Source organism: Bubalus bubalis, chromosome 11 (genome assembly GCF_019923935.1).
Source record: "Bubalus bubalis isolate 160015118507 breed Murrah chromosome 11, NDDB_SH_1, whole genome shotgun sequence".
Taxonomy (NCBI): domain Eukaryota; kingdom Metazoa; phylum Chordata; class Mammalia; order Artiodactyla; family Bovidae; genus Bubalus; species Bubalus bubalis.
In genome coordinates this window covers 46876889-46900814 of record NC_059167.1, presented here as the reverse complement: position 1 = coordinate 46900814, position 23926 = coordinate 46876889, and the positions used below count along the sequence as shown (strand labels likewise).

Here is a 23926-nt window from a genome sequence, read left to right as displayed (position 1 = left end):
GCTTTTCTCACTAAAATTTTAATTTGTTTCAGATGTATTTTTAAATAAAAATCAAATAAAATATTTGCAGAGCTCTGAAGCACTTCAAAGAAATACTAAAAATTGAAAAACACAGCACTAAATAGCTTCAACTTCACCCTCAGACTCAGACATTCTTAATTTTTTGTCTTACTAAAACTCTATCTTTGTTAAGGACTTTAAGATTAAGCAATAGATTGATTAAAAGTCTTAGTTGATGCTTTCAGTGCTCATAAAAGAACAGTGACTTCTCAAACCTTTGAAGAATTTATAGTAGACACTACAAAACTGGTAGAAATATTAATGATATAATGAATTCAGAGATGGATTAAGCCTTCTTATCAATAATTCCTAAGAATCACAAAAAACAGTGTTCATTCTTTAGCTATCTGCACACAGTCTAATCTCACAGACAGCTGGAGAGTATAAAACTCATCTGCAAAGGATTATACATATTATTAGTTAGATATGCAGCTTACTTAGGCTGGGATACATTGTAATTATGTTTCTAGAAGAATTCTGAGATATATTTTATGAAGACTATTTTTATTTTGTTAATATATGAGCATTCAGTGATATCAACTGAGATTTAAACGATATCAGATCATACCTGAATCTTCTACATTTATCTATCAAAAGTCAAAAAGCTACTGACCCAATAATTTCATTTCTAGGGAAATACCTTAAAGAAATAATCCTAACAATAATAATAATAAAAAAGCTTTATCCATGAAAATGTTCACTGGGAAATTACACATAATTGAATTTGGAAGCATTATAATTATCAATTTAATACTATTCAGAGCAGAATGAAAAATAAACATACTAAATAAGAAAGGATTATAAGGCTGTAGATGATAATGAACATTTTTAATGCAGTCAAGTTTTTAAATAAACTTTCTTTCATAACAGGTTTATATTTACAAAATTGAGAAGATGGTACATAAAACTCCTACAATGCAATTTGTTTGGTGTTTTTATCATGATCAGACTAAAGTTATGGGTTTAGGGGAGGAAAATCAGAGGTAAAGTATCAATTTCATCACATCATACCAACATTAAAGACTGTCAAACTGACATATCTGGTGGTATTGACTGTGATCATCTGGCTTGAATAGCATTTAATTATTTTTCTCCACTGTAAAGTTAACTCCTTCTCTTTCAAATAATGTATTCTTTGAAAGAAGTCACTAAGTACAACTATACTTATGGAATGGAGAATTAGAGTACCTTCATAAAATATTTATAACATTTCTGCATGGAGATTTATCTCCCACCAACCCCCACACTTATAATTCAATTATTTCCTTTTGTCAGTATGAACTTATAGATATTTGCTTTATACTTTGGGTTATAGTCAAATACTGCTTTTTTGGGGGGAGGGGAACTCAAATTTGTGTAGTTTCGTAGGCTCTTTCAGTTGGCACCCGTGTCCTTTGGAATAATCTTATCTTCTTAGCTTCTCACAGAACTGCTTTCATTAAATTGTGCCTTTGCCTTTTGTTTAAATAAAGGCACTCTATGGGTAAAGATGTGGCAAAAAGGGAACACTTGTGCTCTGTTGATAGGAATATAAATTGGTACAGCCACTATGGAAAACAGTATGAAAACTTCTCAAAAAATTAAAAGTAGATATACCATATGATCCAGAAATTCCAATTCTGGGTATTTAACCAAAGAAAAAAGCCACTAACTCTAAAAGATATATGCTCTCCAATATTCCTTGCAGCATTATTTATAATAGCAAAATATGGAAACAAACTAAGTGTCTATAGATAGATAAATGGATAAAGAAGATGTGATATGCATATACAATATAATATTACTCAGCCATAAAAATGGAAAAGTTTTGCCATTTATTATATAGATGGACCTTGAGGGTATTACGCTAAATGAAATAAGTCTGATAAAAGCGGTTGAAAGTGAAAGTCACTCAGTCATGCCCGACTCTCTGCAACTCCATGGACTATACAGTCCATGGAATTCTCCAGGCCAGAACACTGGAGTGGGTAGCTGTTCCCTTCTCCAGGATTCATGAAATTCTCCAGGCCAGGATACTGGAGCAAGCAGCCAATCCCTTAGCCAGGGGATCTTCCCAACCCAGGGATTGAACCCAGGTCCCCCACATTGCAGACAGATTCTTAATCAGCTGAGCCACCAGGGAAACCCAAAAATACAGGAGTGAGTAGCCTCTCCGTTCTCCAGCAGATCTTCTTGACCCAGGAATCAAACCAGGGTCTCTTGCACTGCAGGTGGATTCTTTACCAGCTGAGCCATCAGGGAACCCCAATAAAAGTGGTTGGAAGAGGACAAACAGGTGAAGAGGATCAAAAGTTACAGACTCCCAGTTATAAAATAACATGGGGATGTAATGTACAGCATGGGGAATGCAGTCAATAATATTATATTGACTCTGTGTGGTAACTGATAGCAACTATACTTACTGGTGATCATTTCACAATGTATACAAAGTCAAATCACTATGTTGCACACATGAAACAGAATATTGTATGTACTTCAATTAAGAAATATAAATTTTGCTCAAGCCTTATACAAATCTTATTTATTTGATTTTTTGGTTGAAGGATCTTTATTTCTAAAATGTATACAGGGTAAACTAATAAGGAGAAGCTAGTAACTTGCAACACTGTTTGAACCTTTGTAGTTTTGTCACTTATATAAAAGGAATAGAAGCATGTATAGTGGAAATGTTGGGAGAGGGGTGCTGCCTTTCAGTCTTTGAGCTGATGTTAGCCTGTGGATCTTGTTTAAAAAAAAAAAAAAAAAAACTTTTAGGCTATACATAAAATTTTTAATCAAAAATTCAATATTCATCTTAATTGGAAGATATGCTAATGATTAAAACACAGTTGTTATTAACAAATCACTGGTCAACAACAATATAAAACCTTTAACTGCAATATGTTTCATATTGTCTCCTGGGAAATGTCAACTTCGTAAATTAAGAAAGTTATCCCCATATATGAAGTACTTCTAGCATAGGCAAAAATAAACATAGATTTTTACATTGGCCATCAAAGAAGCCAAGATAATGTTGTGCTCTATAATCCTTTTTGAAAAAAACAAATTTACTTGCTATTGCTATGAAATGTCATTTGTAAAAACACAGTAAACCTTTCACAAGCTTTTGCAGATGGTGTTCTAATCTATTTACCAGTGCTCAAAAATAAAGGTCTTAACATTCAGGCTGCTTGTCAATATTATCATGGTTATAAATGAAATACAAAATTAGAAACTTGTAGCTATGCATTTATCTCATAATTTACCTTTTAAATTTAAAAACAAGTAAGTGGTATCTTGGAGATAACTGTAAATAAATTTATCCTTATAAATCTCTAATTTGATCATGGACAATTCTTCCAAATCATTTTATAGAATTAAGAAACCCATCCTATATCGGTCAATTCCCCAAACAATGTGCTTGCCTGTAATTCTAATAATTAGGATATTTATGCTGTTCCAAATCTTATTTATTGTTCAAAACATATCATAGAAGGCCTCCCAAGTCCACATTATCAACTGGAAAAAAACAACAACAGACATTTGAAAGAGGGAAGGAATTTGTGTATTGATAGATGCTATGAGATAACAATTCCAGCAAAAGAAGACTGGCATTCCCACCCAAGTCCTAAATCTTATCACAGAAGTGAGGGTAAAGTCCTCAGTCATGTCTGACTCTTTGCAACCCCATGGACTGTAGCCTGCCAGGCTCCTCCATCTATGGGATTTTCCAGGCAAGAATATTGGAGTGGGTTGCCATGTCCTTCTCCAGGGGATCTTCCAGACCCAGGGATTGAACCTGGGTCTCCCACACTGCAGGCAGACTCTTTACAGTCTGAGCCACCAGGGAAGGCCCTAAATCTTATCATAATAGCTACCAATTGAAACTAACTTCAACTCAACTTAATTAAATAAATATTAATTGAGCACCTGCTTCTGTGTGGAGAACTTGTTTGGATTTTTGCCCTCAGTGGAAGAGTGCCTGACATGTTCATGTTATGACAAGAAGGCTGAGTGGCTGAAATCGAATGAAAAAGGAGAAGAACTCAGAGAGGGCTGTAGGGGGAGGAAACATACCATTTTAAGGCCTCTGGCTTTCACTCTGCAGGAAATGCAGAGCCATTTTAAGGTTTTGAGCAAAAGAGTAACATGCTCTAACTCATGTTTTAAAATCATTACTTTGACTATATTTTGAGAATAAAAAATAAGTGAACAAGAATATTAACAAGGAGATTTTTTTGGAGGCCACTGCAGTGTTCTTGCCTGGAGAATCCCAGGGATGGGGGAGCCTGGTGGGCTGCCATCTACGGGGTCACACAGAGGCAGACACGACTGAAGCGACTTAGCAGCAGCAGCAGCAGTAATGAGAGGAGAAATAATGGTAGACAGAACCAGGATGGGAGAAGTAGAAGTAAAGGCTGAGTCAAAGGGGAATTTCTGATTGATAGGATGTGGAAAGTGAACAAAAGAGGATCCAGTAATGACTGTGATAGTGAGCCTGGCCAGCTGGAAAAATGAAGTTGCCATTAGTTGAGATAAGGAAGGTTTGGGGGAGTAGATCAGTGACTCAGGTTTAAACACATGAAGCTTAAGATTGGAAAAATAGATTGAATATCAAACTGCATAGGCACAAAACCCAATATCTGTATATTTTTCCCCAAACAAATCTCCATTGTAGGCAAAAGGGGAAAAAATACAACTGAATGACAACAAATCCATTCCTTCTGTCTATCCTGAACAATTTTTAAATGAATAAAAATAAAATAAAGGTCACTGATTTTGAAGCTCTTCAGAAAAGGAAAATGTTTCTATTCACATAATATCCCATATGCTTTTAAAATTGTGAGGACAAATTAACTTCATCACAACACAGACAGCTTATTTGGAAAAAAATCAAAAGGAAAATATATAGAATATTCAGGTACAGTGGTTTGAATGCTCGCAAATGAGATTCTCTACTATAAAAAAACCTCTTGGAATCTGGAAAATTAATAGTTGCTATCTCAGTGTCCAAAGGTTATGCAAAAGCCTATAAAACATTGAAAAAAGAAATATGAGTAATAACATAAGTTGAATTACATGAAATCGTCAATATTTTCAACTTTTGTCAATTTTTAAACAGCAAAAATGGCAAGAGAATATGGTTCAATCTAATATATTATGAAATTGAAAAGAAGCAATCACACATTAGACAAACGACAGGCTTTGGTCACCACTTTTTGAACAGTAAATATTGACTTTTCCATTGCTATCACAGTGGTGCCAATCAGCAGCTCAAGAATTCTTTTCAGCCAATGTTTCTTAAATAGCCACTGTCTACAACATCCCTGAGAGATGCTGCTGGATAAACAAAGTTGAGGGAGTAGAGTGTTTGAAAAACTTATAATAAAGATGAATAGGGTTAACTGCCAGGGTGATCGCACCTGGAGTTAAAATAAGATAAGGGGGATTCCAAGCAGGAAGTTCCAAAATTCAACGGGTACTTCAAGAATGTTTTCACGCAGGAAGGGACATTGAACTGGAGGTGGAGATGTACTGTAATGGTGCCAATGAGACTTAAAGAAATCTGAGGGACAGTAATCCTGAGCTTTAAAACTATTTAAGCGTCTTTTAGGAGAGAAAGAAGAGGGGCCTTATGAAAGAAGAGCTTCTAGGATGTGTCTTGGCCTAAAATGTTCACGGAAACAACTAAGAGCGACTAATCCAACCAGGCTGAGAGATGTTTACTTAGCCATGCTGAAGACTTTCCACCGCTTTGTTTGTTTCATCTTAGTCATTTATGACCGTGCCTTTGGAATCACCGTGGGACCTAGAAGGTAAAAATCAATAATTCTATTCCACTGCTTTTGTACCAATACAGGGGGATAATAGCATATAATACACAATAAAGCTAAATAAGTTAATAAGTATCTCATTAAAACTCCCCTTGTAGCTCAGTTGGTAAAGAATCTGCCTGCAGTGCAGGAGACCTGCGTTCAATCCCTGGATTGGGAAGATCCCCTGGACAAGGAAATGGCAACCCACTCCAGTATCCTTGCCTGGAAAATCTCATGGACAGAGGAGCCTGGTGGGCTGCAGTCCATGGGGTCACAAAGAGTCGGGCATGACTAAGTGACTAACACTTACTTACTTACGTCAAAACTGAGAAAAGTAAAATCCTATAATGGGTTTCTTTGAGCAAGGAATGGTACATTACCCAACTACTACTGACTTTCTTTTTACTTGATGTGCTGCCTTTAGTGTAGTATTTTAATGAGCATAAAGTATATGAATAAATCTGTTCATAATTCATGTGCAACTTCAATCATCCAACCCTACTTTTTTTTATATCTTATCAAATTTCTTAAATGCAAAATGGAGATTTTTAGAATTCTAAATCTCATGCCTAAGACATGAATACATTTGAAATAATTTATAAAATATAAAACCTAGTAGATAAGTATATTACTCTTCTCTTTTGGAAGCCTTAAATTATATAAGTATATAATGATGTAATACATACATTTTCTTATCAAGATTTTTATTAATATAGAAAAAGCTTATTTTTTTTAATAATTTTTTGGATATTGAGAAAAATGCAAAAAGTCCTTCAGAAGGAGAGAAGGATGAATAAAAGTACTCTAGACTTTTCTTTCTGTAAAGCTTTCTCCTTAGTGAGGTTGTATTCCTAGAATGGAAACATAGCAAGCATCACAGGTTTACACATGGTTGCACAAAACAACGGAGAAGGCAATGGCACCCCACTCCAGTACTCTTGCCTGGAAAATCCTATGGATGGAGGAGCCTGGTGGGCTGCAGTCCATGGGGTCACTAAGAGTCGGACATGACTGAGCAGCTTCACTTTCACTTTTCACTTTCATGCATTGGAGAAGGAAATGGCAACCCACTCCAGTGTTCTTGCCTGGAGAATCTCAGGGACGGGGGAGCCTGGTGGGCTGCCGTCTATGGGGTTGCACAGAGTCGGACACAACTGAAGTGACTTAGCAGTAGCAGTAGCAACACAAAACAAACATTTGTTGAGTTGAATATGGTCTAGTGAAATTGCTAACGAGTTCGAACAAACCTCAGTCAGGGGGTCAGGAGAAAGTCTGGGGCAGAAGCTTCTGCCTGGTCAGCAAAGAGAACTAGTGGGTGACTGAGAAGCAAATAAGAGAACTGTAGAGAGAATGGGATGTCCATGAAGAGGAAACAGAGGAGGATCCACACTGATAAAACTGAGAGAAATGGCAACCTATCCCTGCCTCACTCTGTTGGACAGAGGGGGTACCTTGTGGCTGGTGAGGGCACTGCTGAAATTTTATGCAGAGTAAAGAATAAAATTTGTTCCTTAAGGTTCAACTCTTTTAACCAGTTTGAGAGACATATTGAATCATGTAATATTTTCAGTTTAATGTTCTTGTTTTTCAGAAAAAGAAATTCAAGTTTCCTGAGATGACCTGAATTACTAAAAAAAAAAAAAAAAGGTAATTTATCATCAGCTTCTTAGAAAAGAATATCTTTAAAAGAAGACTGGATGCATACTGGCAGTTTGGGCTTAAGGTATTGGGTTGGGCTGGCCACAGGGGATAAAAGCAGGAGAGCATAGGGATGGGAAGAGAGAAAGAGGCTGAAAGAGAATAATGATTTGAATGAAATTCTCCTTCAAGTCAGGTTTGGAGCTATCAATTCAGAGAAAGAAGAATTAGTTAGCTACTCTAGTCAGCTGGATTATTTTTTCCCTTGGGACTTAACACATATACAAAATCATTAGGTAGAAGAATATACTGACTCTGTGCCAAAGGAAAGAGTGTCGGCCTCCCCAGCTACCAGGGGCACACTGCAACAAGAGCATCATCACCAATGCCCAGCCTCTGTGGAGGCGAGGAGACAAGGGAAACGACAGGAAGCTACAGGCTCCTCACGTAGTCTCTGTGTAACAATGTAAATCACATTCTTTGTTAAATGGAGATAAAATTTTCAAGGCTTAGGGAAGATTCTTATTAGAATTTCTGAAACCAGGGTCCTGTCTAAGCCTTGTAGGATGAGAGTAATGATGGATGAATTGACAGAGGATTGGATCCCAGGACCTTGGAGTATTCAGAGGTAGCCTGGTAATACATAGAGAGCCAGTCTCACCTAGGGTCAAACATCAGCCATACCCATTAATTGTGTGCTCTTGAATAAGTGATTTAACCTCTCTCTAACATGACCATAAAATCCCATACTTCGTACAATTATTATGAGAGTCAGTTGAGGTAATGTGTGTGAAGAACGAACTGTAGCACATTTTTCTGCACATAATAAACACTCAATGACTATTTTCCCCTCCTTTTCCATTCTTGCAGTGAAGAATCCTGCCAGAAAAATATATAATGTTAAGACTGTCACACAAGAGCCTTCTAAGTATGCTTATATCTAAGCAGCTGCCAACAAGGCAGAGCAAAGTAAGCAGATGCAACTTGCTTTAGCTAACTAAACAGCAGCTGTCCTTCAGCAGCTATTGGAACAAAGGCTACCACTGACCTCTCCTGGCCTTGATAGTGACTGTGAATTGATTTAAAAGGGAATTTACTTGTTCCTTGAGCTGCAGAAGTAGGAGTAGGGAAGACTACAGACATATTCAACAGCGTTACATCAAACATTCAGTGGTGTTACATCAATCAGCTCAGGGCATTCTATGATCTTGCCATTTGGAGAGTCTGTTTTCAGCTGGAGTTTCAATCAGAAAGTTAGTGTTTCAGCCAGACAGAGTAACTGTTTCAGCCAATAGCATGACATTTAATCGTCCCCATTCCCACATCCAGAACACATAATAGGGCAGAATATTGGAACAGAGCCCTAAGGGCATAAAGCAGGGTAGTCCTAGTATTGGAAAAGCCCAAAGAGGGAAGCCTCATATGTTAACACATAACTAAGTGTATTTTACAGAGCAGATTAATGGGAACAAGAGTGGTCTAAGTAGAGTAATTTGCAACGATTTGACACTAAAATCTGAGCTGTAAGCAGTTCAGAGTGGGACTGAGGGGTGTTGTGGAAACAGAATGGCATTTGGACCTTCCTGGGTTTTAATCTTCACTTACCACCAGCATGAGATGATGTGGACAAGAGTTAACCTCTCTGAGCACTGATTTCCTCAACAGCAAGGTGGTAAAATACCCATCTTAAAGAGCTGCCATGTGGGGTACATGAGGTTGTTTTTAGCACGTGCAAAGTACTGCCTGGCAAGAAGTCATAACTGGATAAATTATGGTGTGGTAGGGCATGACCACAGCAGGTAAAGGCCAGCAGGTGGAGCGGGAGTTCCAAGGTCATCAGCAAACAGAACCTCTGGAGGTACATTTGAATCAAAACCATCCAGAGAATGCCTAGACTCGAGGTGGGGAAATCCCACTCAGTACAAACAAACAGCAGGATTGAAGCTAAAACAATAATGTGATCAAGATCAGGGGCCAATAGAGGAAATGGAATGGAAACAAACCAAAGATGAAGTAAAAAGGATCCAGGAAAATTACTGAGAGAATGGCTGAATGGAGAGTAAGTCTTCTTGGATCACAGTTCTGACACTAGCTGATCATGACCTTGACAGGTCCCTTCATCTCCCTGCACCTCAGCTTCCAATTTGGAAAATGACAGGATTATACAGTTGATTTGGACCATTGCTTCCAGCCTTAAGCACTGTGTGAAGCTCTTTTACTGACAGTGATGATGGTTTCAGTTGGTCTCGTGGCTCCTAGCCCCTATGTACTCAAGACCTGAAGCATTTCCCCTGACCTCTGAGTCAAGGCAACTTGGAAAACTGGAAATGAGAGAGAGAAAATGGAAGAAGTCTATCCTCAGACTTTCTCTAGGATTTGTTGTTGTTGTGGTTCAGAATTATTTATCAATAATTATATCAATATCAATATCTTGAAATATTTTATATATTTATTCCAAATATTACAATGCTTTATGGAAGTCTGAGGCTTTCAAAGTCAAAAACAAAACCTATCTGGAAAGAAAATTAAATTACTCTTCAGGTTTATGTACTTCTTAAAAGTAAAATTCTGCCTCTGAGATTTCTGCAACAGCAAAAACCAAATATATCTTCTTTGACAAAAAAAAAGAGTTTTTTGTTATGACTTAAAAAAAAAAATCTTGTCATAAAAATCTAATCTTGGGAAAACACATACTCTGTCTGCATAAAGTAGCAACAATGGGACCAGCATCTATCATTTCTGTCATTTTGTGCATTTCTTTGCTTTAGCAACAACTCCATGACAGGACATGCGATAGACCCGAATCGGTATTTTACTCTTTCCTTTTGGGATAAGAAAATTAAAGTGACTCTTGAATCTGATGCAACGAAGACAGCTATCTTTTGCTTGTGACTCCATCCAAAACCCTGAGAAATGTGCTCTATTTGTTCAGTCCTTGAACCATCCCCATCTCGTAGGCTTGTTTTTGGCCTTTCTTTTCCTTCAAAGCTGACCTGTACTGTTTTTTGGTGTGTGTAATGTGGACCATTTTTTTAAGCCTTTATTAAATGTGTTATAATATCACATCTGTTTTATGTTTTGGTTCCTTGGGCACCAAGCATGTGGAATCTTAATTCCCTGACCGGGGATTGAACCCATACCCCCTGAATTGGAAGGTAAAGTCTTAACCACTGGACCACCAAGGAAGTCCCTGTGCTGACTTTTGAATCAAGACTTCAAAAGGTTGCTGACTAGATAACAGAAAGATAATTAGTGTTAAAGTAATCACAGAGGTTAGGGGCTAGGGATAGAGTTCTTCTGGATATATTCATATTTTAACAAGATCCTTTATAATTTTAGTGAAAAATCCATTCTAATTATTATTATTATGTAGAAATAATCCACTTATTGGAAGCCATTGAAAGATTTTTGAGAACATAAGCCCTCTAAATACTCCCCAAATGAATAAATGCATTGTTCAGGAATTTGATTGCAAGTGACAAATCAACTTTCAAATCTCACAATTTCCATAGCAAGAGAAAAATGACAAAGAGGCTTCCTAATCAGGTGGTTAAAAGCTCTGATTGTCAGTTTATGTCAGATGGATAATTAAACTGTGTGGATAATTAAACTGTGACCTGGGAAGGGGATCTAGAGGTTGACAGCCCCTACATATTCTCTAAAGGATATTCTTTACACTATTTCTCATTCATGTTAATCTGGTTTAAAGTGGCTGAAAGGGGCTGAGCCAAACTTTTTAACAATTATATGAATTTGATTTCAAATGTCTTCAAATCAGAAGTTATGGTCCCAATACAAGGCAAAGCTTTCTAACTTTAAGATAATTAAAATGATTATTTTTGCAATGGGGTAGGATACTTTTCCACAGGTTTAAACACAATTTCAACCCTAGCATTGCCTAACCATGGAAATTTGAATAAGCAGCTATCTCTTCAATCAGCATGCAATTCATGGCAACTTTGAGACTCTAGAAGAACTTAGACATTTAAATAAGTTTCATTTCTTCTTCATAGAGCAAAGCAAATGGAAAAAATAGATTTAAATTCCACCCCCTCCCCCAAAACACACACACACAACTTCTCCAACTGATTTAGGGAGTCAATTCTGCCTGTAATGGATGGGTTTCTTCCTTGCTATAGCCCAGACACTACTGAAACTTGACTCAAGTTGTGATGCATTTGGCAAGGCCAACATTACTTGGGATGATACAGAAGGATTGATTCTTTTCTATTCCACCTCCAAATCAGTTCCAAGTTCCTTTTCTCTCTTGATATATTTCTTTATTGCCTTCCAAACTAAGACACTTACTTACAGACTCCTTCTTTTATTCATGAACATTAAAACCAAGCCATTGTTATCCTAAAACTCCCTTGAGTGTTCTCTAAAAGAGAGTGAGAAGCAATGGTGTTGGGACCTGCATGTTATTTTATGTACTATCTACTGCAATGTCTTAAGCAGAACCACTCTCTCTCAAGCCCCTCTTTTGAGATAATTTCCATAAAGAAAGGATAATAGTGCAGTTTGCTTCTAAAAAAAGGAAAAAGAAGCCCTGGTTAATTCCTGTTAGAAATCTCATTTCAAGAGAAGACTGGGTTATTCTGATCATAGGTCAGGATTTGGTCCCAGGAGAGCCCTCCACTGACCTCACAAAAGCTTCTTGAAGCTCAAGTCCTTTCAGGCTGTCATGGAAATGCTGACCCATGGTTCTACTCTAAGGCCTTGCACACAACCCTCTCTGAAAACCAAGTGTGCAGTTCAAACATTACAGGGCTAGTCTTTCAGCTCTTCAGAAAATAACTGTAAAGCTGCTGCAACACAAATTAACCTCTTTGAAATTTAAGTAATTAGTCAATAAAGTTTCTTCTGGATGAATATTGATTTGCCATCTAGTTTTTTTCAACTTTTATAATTCATCCAGCTTTTTCAGCCAGATTTCTAATTCTCAGATCCAAATAAAAAGTATTGCTCATCCAGAGCTCGCATTATGCCCTTTGCAGACCCTTTCTGTTCTTGGTTTTGTGCCTGGTCTTCTCCTTGGGTGACTATGCCCAAAACTGAAAAAGATAAGCAAGAAAGAAATGTGCATAAGAAAGAATACTGAAAAATCTCTCAGAGGGGCTGAATTTTGACCACAGCCTCATCTCTTTCTGGCCGTTTAATACTGCAGGATCACCATCCCCTATTTGTAAAATGGGAACAGTATTCACCCATTTTACTTTAGTAGAGGAATTGCATGGTTGAAACAAGAATACCAGTCATCCTCGATAAAATGCGTTGCCTGAAAACAGATAAAAATAACACATATACACACACATACATGCTTTGTATAATAAATTTATTTTAAAATTTTAGTATACCTTATATTTTATATTTGAATCTGGATTTACTTTCCAAATAGTCACAGAAAGACAAGAAAGCTATAAGCACAAAGTTCATCATTTACTAACAGACACTGTAAATAACTATTAACATAAATGCTATAGCTAAAGTAATTGGACAAAAATTTATTTATTAGAATCATAAAGGAATATTTTTCTTGCTAAAATTCTTTTCTTTTACTTTTCAATATGCTTTTCTTAGCAAGGCAATCAAAATATATAAGGCATGTCATCTTTACAAAGAGAGTTTGGAGGCAACTCTTTTTTCCTGGGGAAGCATGACCAGATTTGATTTAATTGTTGAAAAGCAAAACATAGCTTTGAAATGAAAGTCATACCTGAAACTATCACAACATTGTTAATCGACGATACCCCAATACAAAATAAAAGTTTAAAAAAAAAATGTAAGTCAAAGACCTCTTAACATAATACATTTTCTAGAGGTCATCACTTTTCCAGATATCACACAATATGAAAAGGTGCATTCATTGCTCTAGAGGTTCATTTATTTGTTGGTTCTGAAACTGCATAACTCAAATTGAATGGACTTGAATCCATGTCTTTTAATTGAAATCATATCCGTGGTCTCAGAACTTAATGAAGCTCAGGTTTTTTATTTCTCATTACAGAAAGAATTTAGTGAGAAAAAAGTGATAGGTAAGAAGTGGATTTTTTGAGAGAGATACACATTTTATAGACAGAATGTGGTGTCTCTAAAAGTGAGAACAGCCCTAGGAGAAAAACTCCAGACAGATGTGGACCATTTCAGCAGGCGAGAGGCCTGAAATGTGGGGTGGTTAGTTTTCATGGGCTAGGTAATTTCACAGGCTAAAGAGTGGGAGGATTATGCCAACTATTTTGGGGAAGGGGTGGACATTTCCAGGAACTGGACCACCACTCATGTTTTGGCCTTTTATGTTTGGCCTCAGAACTGTCACAGTGCCTATGAGTGTCATTTAGCTCATGTATTACAGTGAGCATATAATTAGGCTCAAGGTCAACTGGAAAGTCAAGTCATCTACCGTCTTGAACCTAATTGATTCTGCTGCTTCTGCTGCTAAGTCGCTTCAGTCATGTCCGACTCTATGTGACCCCATAGACAGCAGCCCACCAGGCTTCCCTGTCCCTGGGATTCTCCAGGCAAGAACACTGGAGCGGGTTGCCATTTCCTTCTCCAATGCAGGAAAGTGAAAAGTGAAAGGGAAGTCGCTCAGTCGTGTCCGACTCTTAGCGACCCCACAGACTGCAGCCTAGCAGGCTCCTCCGTCCATGGGAGTTTCCAGGCAAGAGTACTGGATTGGGTTGCCAGCGCCTTCTCCGTAATTGATTCTAACCAATTTTTATCATATCTTCAATAGCTATGTCATACTTTAAAAGGTTATGCCCTGCCCCTTTCTCTCCTGTTTCAATTGCATGAACAAGATACTAAGTGGTCCTTTAGTAATACAAAGGGACACTTACACAAATCTCTTTTTTCCTTAAGTGAGTTCAGAACTAAACTGGATTGAAAATATCTTGATATGGCAGCTAGAGCTTTCATTTCCTTTTTTTAGAACAGCTTTTAAATATTCTTTACTTTTATTTATTTATTTAAACAAAAGCTTTTTTTAAATTTTTTAAAATATAAATTTATTTATTTTAATTGGAAGTTAATAACTTTACAATATTGTATTGATTTTGCCAACATCAACATGAATCTGCCACAGGTATATGTTCCCACATGTTCCCCATCCCAAACCCCCCATCCTCCTCCCTCCCCATAATTGTAGTTGATTTACAATATTTTTAAGAAACAACTCATAAAATCAATGTAAAAAACAAACAACCCTATTAAAAATGGGCAGAAGACCTGAATAGATATTTTCCAAAGAAGACATGTAAATGGCCAATAGACACATGAACCTCAACATCACTAATTATTAGAGAAGTGCTAATCAAAACTACAGTGAGGTGTCAGTGCATAACTGTCAGAATGGCTAATATCAAAAAGCCTAAAAATACCTAATGGTGAGAATGTGGAGAAAAGGAAACCCTCTTTCCTGCATTATTGGTTTTAATATAAACTGGTACAGTCACTACTAGAGAACAATATGGAGGTTTCTCAAAAAACTAAAAATAGAACTACCATATTATTTACCCATTCCACTCCTGGGCATGAATCTAAAAAAAATTAAAATACTAACTCAAAAAGAGACATGCACACCAACATTCATAGCAGCATTATTTACAACTGCCAAGAAATGAAAGCAACCCAAGTGTCCATCAACAGATGAATGGAGAGAGAAGATTTGGCATATATATATATATATATATATATATATATATACACTTCCCAGGTGGCACTCAGTAGTAAAGAACCTACCTACATATGCAGGAGATATAGGAGATGTGGGTTCAATCCCTGGGTCAGGAAGATTCCCTGGAGAAAGAAATGGCAACCCACTGCAGTATTCTTGCCTGGAGAATCCCACGGACAGGAGTCTGGCTGGCTACAGCCTATAGGGTCACAAAGAGTAGGACTCGACTGAAGTAACTTAGTGCACATGCACACACACACACATATGATGAAATGTGTTACAGAAATACAAAGAATGAAAGTCTGCAATTTGCAACAATATTGGTGGATCTAGAGGGTATCATGCTCAGTGAAATAAGTCAAACAGAGAAATTCCTTGCTTTTAAAAAGCAATGTGTAAAAGATTTTCTCCAAGATGGTAAAGTAGAAGGACGTGCGCTCATCATCTCCTGCAAGAACTCCAAAATTACAACTTGCTGCTAAACAACCATCAGCAGGAGAATGTCAGATCACACCAAAAAAAGATACCCTACATCCAAGGGCAAAGGAGAAGCCCCAGAAAGAAGGTAGGAGGGGCAAATTTGCATTTAGAATCAAACCCCATACCCACCAGAGATGCTCAAAGGGCTCAAAAAAAACCTTTTGCACACCAGGACCTAGAGACCCCACAGAGACTGAGCCAACTGTGTTTGAGTGTCTCCTGCAGAGGTATGGGTCAGCAGTGGACTGCTGCAGGGGCAGGGGCTCTGGGTGCCACAGACCTGGGTATGGCATAAGCCCTCTCAGAGGAGGTCGCCATTAATCCCCCATAGAGCCACCAGAACTTACACAGGACAGAGGAAACAGACTCTTAGAGGGCACAAACAAAATCTTGTGTGCATCAGGACCCAGGAGAAAGGAGCAGTGACCCCACAGGAGACTGACCCAGACTTGCCTGTGAGTGTCCAGGAGTTTCTGGTGGAAGCATGGGTCAGTGGTGTCCTGCTGCAGGGTTGGGGGCACTCATGCAGCAGTGCATGCATGGGACCTTTTGAAGGAGCCATTATCTTCATTACCTCCACCATAGCTTGGCCTCAGGTCAAACAACAGGGAGGGAACACAGCCCTGCCCATCAATAGAAAATTGAATTAAAGATTTACTGAGCATGAGGAGAAGGGGACAACAGAGGATGAGATGGTTGGATGGCATTACCAACTCGATGGACATGAGTTTGAGTAAGCTCTGGAAACTCGTGATGAACAGGGAAGCCTGGTGTGCTGCAGTCCATGGGGTCACAAAGAGTTGGACATGACTGAGACTGGACTGAACTGAACTGAAAAGACCAACCAGCAGTGAACAAAGATCAGCACAGAAAAGAAACACATAAATATAAACAGACATGTTCAGCAGGGCAGTAGGGTTGGCTGCCCTGAAACCCTGGCCTGGTCCTATGGACAGGAATCTTAATAAGAATTAGTAATTCTTATTACAGTCCCAGAGAAGTCCAATAGAGTAAAACATCACAAAGTTAGAATTTGGGATCTTCCCGACCCAGGAATCAAACTGGGGTCTCCTGCATTGCAGGCAGATTCTTTACCAGCTGAGCTACCAGGGAAGCCCATAAGCCATAGAGTCCTATGCAAATGTGAAGCAGTAATACCAAGTTGATTTGGGTACTTTAGAGGTCATTAGTTTTGGTTAAAATTTGGCAATAAAAGCTGATAATAAAGAGCACAGATGAAGTTTCCAAGTTGACTCCACATTTCAATTATCATTTGTTTCCAAATGATATGGTCCCTCATCATTTGTGAGCACATGTTTGCTCAGTTCAGATATTGAAATTGCAGTTATCAGAACACAAAATGAAAAATCAAATATCACATAATGAAACAAGAAGACAAGTATCATGGGTAAACAAATGTGGCATATTCATAAAGTACAATCATACCCAGCATTATGGATGAATACCACAAAATTTATATGAAGCAAAAGAAACCAGATACAAAAGAGAATAGCCTATATGATTCTATTTGTATAAAGCTAACAATCAAACTAATCTACAGTGACAGAAATCACCAGATTTGTACAGAGGGGGAACATTTAACTGGAGCTTAAGTAAAGAGACTCTCTGAGTGAAAAAAAAATGTTCTGTGTCTTTACTGGGAATCATTTATATAGGTACACATGTTGTAACCTTCATCTGATTCTACACTTATGTACATTACTTCTCACACATTTTTAACCTCATACAGTTTTAAAAGGTGAGCATTCCTCTTTTCTCTCTTCATTTCTCTTCCATTTTCTTCTCCTTCATCTGTGTTCCTCTCTCCTTCCTTCCCATCCCCTCCTCCTGCTCTGGTTTCTCTCTCTCCTTCTCTCCCTGGCCCCAACTCCTCCTCCTTTCCTCTTCCTTTTTTCCTTCTCACCTGCCCTCTCTGTCCCTCTTACCTCCCTCTCTCTCTCTACCACCCCAGCAAAACACACTAGCCTTTCTATTTAACTAGGTCTCTCTCCATCCTAGTCCTGGAGGAAGTGAAGTCCTTTCTCTTTTTAATTTCTATGAGCATTGACCTAAGTTGAAGCTGGATTAAGCCTAAGAAATCCTCTGACACTCAGAGCAGAAACTCCTTGAAGTAGGTTCTGACCCTGTGAACCTAAGAGCTTCTGCTCACCTTAGAGAACGTGGCACTGAAGGGATGGATAAGGCAGCAGACCTTGGAGAGGGTTAGATCAAGGAAAGCAGGAGTCTTTCCCAGTTCTGCTAGACATTACCACGGAAGACTGAAAGATGTTTGCATAAGTCCTCTAATCAAATTCAGCAGTCATCTTAAAATGAATTATTTAACCTGGACTTTTTGGTATGCTACCATATTATCCCAGAGGGAATTTATCTTGACAATCTCTTAAACCATCCAGGAAAACCAGCTCCAGAATCTCCAGGACCCAGTAAGTGATCTACCAGGTTAACTCAACCACTGATTTAAATTATTGCACAGAATGGTTTAACAGCTAGACAGTGAGTAGTGCTTTAACAGCCACAGTTAAGAAATATACCCCACTGAAGCTGTTGACTTTTAAACCAAGATAAAGTCCAAAAGTGAAATAAACTGCCTCAATGATTCCTGAAGAATACATATACTATAGTTGGACTGATAGAAACACCGTTGTTTACTCTTTTGTTCAAAGCATCAAGAATCCTATGTATGTATCTATCCAGCCAGCCAGCCAGCCATCCCACGGACAAACAAGCGGTGAATCAGCTAACAATGATTATCTCTTCGTAATCATAGGAAGCCTTCTTTGTCTTACACGCCTCTGAACTTGTTTGTTGTTTTGTTTTTACAATTAGTATATTGTCTTTCTAATCACAAAAAGACTTAAGATATTATAAAAAGTATTTCTAGTATGAAACAGAGATGAATATTTTAACAGCCTATACTCACTTTGTTGCCCATACTTTGTAAAAAGTGTAAGCCTGAACAGACCTGCCATTTGGGGCGAAAAACGATTTGAGCCAGAAAGCCCTGACAGACAACGGCCTCTGCTCCTGTCATTTGATTTCCAAGAAAACATGTTGTGTGAGCGCTATGAAATATGAGGTTTCTATAGAAAAAAATCAGTCCATGTCTCTAGCCTTTTCCTAATTATCATTCTTGTTTTAAAATGTGATAGATAACATGGGGTACTTGAGTTGCCAGGCCTGTTCACTATTTCTGTGACGAGCAACACAACCACTGAGTTGATCCTTCAAGCCTTCAGCATAATATTGAAATAAAAAGTTTCAATTTTGAGGACGACTCAATTAAGAAGGTACCTCCTTGAAGTTCAGTGGAAGTTTTAGTACTTGAACTTAAAGGTTTAACTTTCCATTGAATCAGAAAAACAGATTCCAACGTATTAGTGAATGAGCTTAGTACTGCATTATACTAAGGTGTCTGTGCACATTGAACTTCAGAATGCAACATAAGCAAAAGCTGAAAACACTCATGAATAATTCAGATCACATCATGTATGCTAGACTAGAGAAAAGAAAGGTATTTTATCTCGAACATTAAAGATTATTTAGCATAAAAAGTCATTATGTGGGCCCAGCACTGAACAAAAGCATTTTAGAACACATGTCCTGTGCTCAGACACCTGAAAGAACTCCTTTAATAATTTAAATGGACATGGCATATGAATTAATGTCCCTTGCTCACTCCTTCGGAGAAGGCAATGGTACCCCACTCTAGTACTCTTGCCTGGAAAATCCCATGGACGGAGGAGCCTGGAAGGCTGCAGTCCATGGGGTTGCTGAGGGTCGGACACTACTGAGCGACTTCCCTTTCACTTTTCACTTTCATGCCTTGGAGAAGGAAATGGCAACCCACTCCAGTGTTCTTGCCTGGAGAATCCCAGGGATGGGGGAGCCTGGTGGGCTGCCATCTATGGGGTCGCACAGAGTCGGACACGACTGAAGTGACTTAGCAGCAGCAGCAGCTCACTCCTTCTCATTCAAGAGTAGTAACACTGAGTCTCCAGTAAAACAATTGTACCAGACTTGGCTGCATGTGTCAGACACACAAATGATACAAAGCATGACCCCAGATCTCCAGTGTTTGAAAAACGGTACAGATGAGCCAGTTTTCAGGGCAGCAACAGAGAAACAGATGTACAGACCAGACATCTGGGCACAGCAGGGGAACAGGTAGGGAAGGGGCACATGCTAAGTCGCCTCGGTAGTGTCCAGCTCTTTGTGACCCATGGACTGTAGGCCACCAGGCTCCTCTGTCCATGGGATTCTCTAAGCAAGAATACTGGAGTGGGTTGCCATGCCCTCTTCCAGAGGATCTTCCCAACCCAGGGATCGAACCTACCTCATTTATGACTCCTGCCCTGGCAGGTGGGTTCTTTACCACTAGCACCACCTAGGAAGGGGAGGGTGTGACAAATCGGGAGATTAGGATTGACATAGATACATCACCATGTGTACAATAGACAGCTAGTGGGAACATGCTGTACAGCTCAGGGAGCTCAGCTCAGTGCTTGTGATGACCTAGAGCTGTGGGATGGAAGGAGGTGAGAGGGAGGTCCAAGAGGGAAGGGATATGCATATACATATAGTGGATTCATGCCTCCCTGGTAGCTCAGCTGGTAAAGAAGCCACTTACAATGCAGGAGACCCCAGTTTGATTCCTGGATCAGAAAGATCCTCTGGAGAAGGGATAGGCTACCAACTCTAGTATTCTTGGACTTCCCTGGTGGCTCAGATGATAAAGAATCTGCCTGCATGCAATGCAGGAGACCTGGGTTCTATCGCTGGGCTTGGAAGATCCCCCGGAGGAGGGCATGGCAACCCGCTCCAGGATTCTTGCCTGGAGAATCCCCATGAACAGAGGAGCCTGGTGACTTACAGTCCATGGGGTCGCAAAGAGTCAGACATGACTGAAAGACTAAGCATAGCACAGCAGGTAACTGATTTACTTCATTGTACAGCAGAGACTAACACAACAATGTAAAGCAATTATACTCCAATTAAAAAAAAAAAATGGAGAACACAGATGTTGCTAAATTGTGTAGTGCAGGCCACAAGAACTATTGGAGATGCAGAATTTCCTGTGCCTGCAAGGGACCTGAGGGAACATTGATTTCTTGATTCTCACTTCTTTCGGCTTCAATAAGTCTTTCTGCCAGATCCATTGTCCCAAAGTACAGCACCAATCACATCACTCTTTGACTCAAAAACTTGAGTCTCTCCTGCATGACTTGTTTGTTTGAAAATCTTTACACTGACATAACATTGGGCTCCCAGGCACCTCACCAGCATACTCCCATTGCTCAACTTACTCAGAAGCCTTCAGGGTCTAGGGAGGCAAGGGAAACACTATCTAGGCAAGATCCATCTATAAACATTCAGATTATAACTGGAAAAAAAATCTTATGCTGGTCAAACAAAATAAAACTGTGAGCCACAGTCAACCTGCTGGGTCACACACAACACCCAAGGCAGACCATAGTAAGCTCTGCACCCAAGTGCTGTTTGCCTTTCTCTCTGCTGTTTCTTTCAAGCTTTCCTCAGTGATCAATGTAAAGAAATAGAGGAAAACAACAGAATGGGAAAGACTAGAGATCTCTTCAAGAAAATCAGAGATACCAAGGGAACATTTCATGCAAAGATGGGCTCGATAAAGGACAGAAAACAGAAGCAGAAGATATTAAAAAGAGATGGCAAGAATACACAGAAGAACTGTACAAAAAAGATCTTTATAACCAAGATAATCACGATGGTGTGATCACTCACCTAGAGTCAGACATCCTGGAATGTGAAGTCCAGTGGGCCTTAGAAAGCATCACTATGAACAAAGCTAGTGGAGGTGATGGAATTCCAGTTGAGCTATTTCAAAAACTGGAAGATGATGCTGTGAAAGTGCTGCACTCAATATGCCAGCAAATTTGGAAAACTCAGCAGTGGCCACAGGACTGGAAAAGGTCAGTTTTCATTCCAATCCCAAAGAAAGGCAATGCCAAAGAATGCTCAAACTACTGCACAATTGCACTCATCTCACACACTAGTAAAGTAATGCTCAAAATTCTCCAAGCCAGGCTTCAGCAATACGTGAACCATGAACTTCCAGATGTTCAAGCTGGTTTTAGAAAAGGCAAAGGAACCAGAGATCAAATTGCCAACATCCGCTGGATCATCAAGAAAGCAAGTGAGTTCCAGAAAAACATCTATTTCTGCTTTATTGACTATGCCAAAGCCTTTGACTGTGTGGATCACAAGAAACTGTGGACAATTCTGAAAGAGACGGGAATACCAGACCACCTGACCTGCCTCTTGAGAAACCTATATGCAGGTCAGGAAGCAACAGTTAGAACTGGACATGGAACAACAGACTGGTTCCAAATAGGAAAAGGAGTATGTCGAGGCTGTATATTGTCACCCTGCTTATTTAACTTATATGCAGAGTACATCATGAGAAACGCTGGACTGGAAGAAGCACAAGCTGGAATCAAGATTGCCGGGAGAAATATCAATAACCTCAGATATGCAGATGACACCACCCTTATGGCAGAAAGTGAAGAGGAACTCAAAAGCCTCTTGATGAAAGTGAAAGTGGAGAGTGAAAAAGTTGGCTTAAAGCTCAACATTCAGAAAACGAAGATCATGGCATCCGGTCCCATCACTTCATGGTGAATAGATGGGGAAACAGTGGAAACAGTGTCAGACTTAATTTTTTGGGCTCCAAAATCACTGCAGATGGTGACTGCAGCCATGAAATTAAAAGATGCTTACTCCTTGGAAGGAAAGTTATGACCAACCTAGACAGCATATTCAAAAGCAGAGACATTACTTTGCCAACAAAGGTCTGTCTAGTCAAGGCTATGGTTTTTCCTGTGGTCATGTATGGATGTGAGAGTTGGACTGTGAAGAAAGCTGAGTGCTGAAGAATTGATGCTTTTGAACTATGGTGTTGGAGAAGACTCTTGAAAGTCCCTTGGACTACAAGGAGATCCAACCAGTCCATTCTAAAGGAGATCAGCCCTGGGTGTTCTTTGGAAGGACTGATGTTAAAGCTGAAACTCCAATACTTTGGCCATCTCATGCGAAGAGTTGACTCATTGGAAAAGACTCTGATACTGGGAGGGATTGGGGGCAGGAGGAGAAGGGAATGACAGAGGATGAGATGGGCGGATGGCATCACTGACTTGATGCACATGTGTTTCGGTGAACTCCGAGAGTCGGTGATGGACAGGGAGGCCTGCTACTGCTGCTGCTGCTAAGTCGCTTCAGTCGTGTCCAACTCTGTGCGACCCCATAGACGGCAGCCCACCAGGCTTCCCCATCCCTGGGATTCTCCAGGCAAGAACACTGGAGTGGGTTGCCATTTCCTTCTCCAAGGCATGAAAGTTAAAAGTGAAAGTGAAGTCACTCAGTCATGTCCAACTCTAGCGACCCCATGGACTGCAGCCTACCAGGCTCCTCCGTCCATGGGATTTCTAGGCAAAAGTACTGGAGTCGGGTGCAGAGGCCTGGCGTGCTGCAATTCATGGAGTCACAAAGAGTTGGACACGACTGAGCTACTGAACTGAACTGAACTTGCTGTTTCTTGCTTTTCCCTCTTTTCCCTTGGCCTTCATGTTCATAAATCCCCATCTTCACCTTCAAGGCCAGTCTTAAGTATGCTTCCTCTAAGAAGTCTCCCAAATCCCCTCGAACCATATGCAATCTGTTCTTTTAAATTTCACAGCTATAGCATTTGTACAACCTGTTCTCTTGACAATAAAATCTGTGCACTTAAATAATGTTCTTTACTAAGTAGAAAGTAAGTTCCTTGAGATTAGGAATTGTTTTACTCATCCCTAGGTACATTGTGTTAGGTGCTCAACACATTTTTATAAGCCATTTTTATTATCCTTTTCAAGTATATACCACTTTTTTGAAAAGTAAGTACAAAGATGAGCTGTGTCCATGCTGCCAACATGGCTGCAGAGGGGAATGTCAGGCAGTTTTGTTTTGGTCACTAGGATGGCTGCAGCTACACATAGAATATTATTAGGCCAACTCTTTAAAACTGAGTTAGAGTAAACAAAACAAGAAATTGTACGATCATCAAGACTCTGTTGGCATGTCTGAGCCCCTGCTCCCAAAAGGGCCACTAATAGATAACTGGCAACTGAATTAAATTGCAACACGAGGGAAAATTTTTAAAATTAATACTCATGTCAGTATTGTCACTAACTATGTAAAGGAGAAAGTCATGTGCGTGTGAAATGATCTTTTAAATTAGTTACATGGC

General features: G+C 39.2%; 1 protein-coding gene across 1 annotated transcript in view; it reads right to left on the bottom strand.

The window, feature by feature from the left end:
- The window catches only part of UNC13C (unc-13 homolog C), an 855380-nt gene that overhangs the window by 790115 nt on the left and 41339 nt on the right, over positions 1 to 23926 (bottom strand). The window contains exon 2 of the mRNA XM_044925029.2: positions 5767 to 5848. The gene's annotated coding sequence lies outside the window, so the exon portion shown is untranslated. The remainder of the gene's footprint in view (positions 1 to 5766; positions 5849 to 23926) is intronic.